General features: G+C 44.8%; 1 protein-coding gene across 1 annotated transcript in view; it reads right to left on the reverse strand.

Annotated features, from left to right (window-relative positions):
* The window catches only part of YTHDF2 (YTH domain family, member 2), a 20976-nt gene extending 19049 nt beyond the window's left edge, over positions 1-1927 (reverse strand). Inside the window, 2 exon segments of the mRNA XM_009705355.1 lie at positions 1426-1505; positions 1906-1927. The gene's annotated coding sequence lies outside the window, so the exon portion shown is untranslated.
* Positions 1928-2009: the final 82 nt, after the last annotated feature.

The raw sequence follows: 2009 nt of genomic DNA on the forward strand, positions 1-2009 counted from the left end.
GCAACAGCTCTGCTCTACCTCCTGGGGTGCACTCCAATCACTTCCTTATTTTTAAAACCTATTTTCACCAGTGTGGCACATGTAAAAAGAAACTAAATATTCAGAAGTTCTTCATCAAACATGCAAAATAGGGTCCAATACCATGTTGCTCCTAACACTATAGTAACCTTCATTCTCTTTAGGAGATTTAATTAAAACTACAGTTTGCAGGAAATAATGTCCACGTTCAGAAAGAAGCTGGAAATTGGTGATGTTAGTTTTATTCGACTTGAGAAAGTAATCACACTCTCACCCTATGCAGGTCAAATTTAGACTTGTAACTTTTTAGGGAGCTGAATGCAGTAAGTTGTCTTAATGGACAGGCTGAATTCTGAAGATTATGAACAGCTGACAGGACCTTAAAGAATATTTAGCCTCATATCTCTAGCACAAACCAGGGAAATACTTGTTGAAAATTTAACTGAGACAGAAATCTGTTCTTGTGTTCCAATAAAACATGCATCACCATTATATGAAAAAAAAAATACTGACTAGTAAAAATGATCAAAAAAACACAGAAAGGGAAAACCAGAACAGCCTATTTTTACTAATCACAACTGGAGAGGAAAGAGAAGCCAAGAGAACGAACTAACTGCTCCAGTGCTACTACAGATGTTTATCTATAATGCTTGCTTGTACCATCTAACCAGTTGAATTCCATCTGTTATGTGTCACTCCCCACCACTCATTAAGAAAAACAAAGAAAAAACAGATAACAGTGGAGCTAATTTTAAATAGAAAGAAGAAAAGTATCTGGAAGTCTGACTTTCAGAAGCTGATCACAAGCTCTCCAGCTTGACTTCTAACTAAAATTCTCAAAAAGCCTTAACAGCCTTTGTATCACATGTGTGTTCTGTGGGTTTTTTGCTGAAAAAGAGAGAAAACCCCATGACACGCATTTTCAGTTTACTTGGCGGAGAGATAAGAACATTGATAGTATCTTCCAAAAGCCCTTGGAGCATAACTGCATCGTGTGAAGCAATTTCACAATGCGATGTAGTGCATCTCCTCGTACAGGGTAAAGAACCAGAAACCAGCAAGGAAACAAGGTCACAACAGTAAAACTGAAAGAGCAGAAGTGGTAACTCCAGGACAGTCACGTCGAAAAAATGAACTCAACGCCAACCATAGGAAGTCCTTACACCCTCAAAAAGTTGCTAAAACCTTTACACATCACCCACCACAATCTAATGGCATTCAGTGTTTTCTGCCTGGAGAAGGGCACGTATAAAACAGCATAGTACGGTAAGGAAGCTGGCAAACATCACAATGCAATCAGTGGAGACAGGGGAAATGCAAGGATGTCAAATTTGCCTTCACTAGAGAGCAGCAGGAAGGCACCGGGCTCCTGATGCGTCCTGCCCGTTAGCAGGTACACTTACTCACCGGCCGGGCCTGGGGACTCAAGTAGGGTTCAAAGTCATCATCATTTAACCCATCCTTCTGATGCACAGATCCGTTTTGCACTGAGGAAGAGATGTGGAGCGTTAGAAAGAACTCTGCTGATAAACTTGAACATTTGCCAACTTACAAGTATTTAATGACAAACCTCATACCATAACTTAACCCCCACTAGTTATATATATACCATGCTTAGCCCAACAGAGAGTGGAAAGACACTTCACCACCGCACAAACACTCTTCAACTGTAAACTTTCCCCAGCCCCAGAAACGATGACGGGCTTCACAGCCCACGGTTTGTTTTTTCTCCCAGCCACCCCGCTGCCTAAAGGCGCAGGGACCCGAGGACATGCCCAGCAAATTTCGGAGGAGACCCTCTCCGTCCCTCCCCCGCGGCCACGCTCCCCAAAGGCGCCGGCCCAACCCCCCTGCCCCACGCCCCCCCCGCCGCTCCCGGGCTCTCACCTTTGTTGCCTTGGCCCTTGGGTCTCTGGCGCGGCGGCGCGGCATGGAAAGAGAGAGGGAGAGCGGTGAGTCAGAGGGGCGAAGCGGCCCCGGCGCGGGCGGGG

The sequence above is a fragment of the Cariama cristata genome, unplaced genomic scaffold (assembly GCF_000690535.1).
Source record: "Cariama cristata isolate BGI_N322 unplaced genomic scaffold, ASM69053v1 scaffold7460, whole genome shotgun sequence".
Taxonomy (NCBI): domain Eukaryota; kingdom Metazoa; phylum Chordata; class Aves; order Cariamiformes; family Cariamidae; genus Cariama; species Cariama cristata.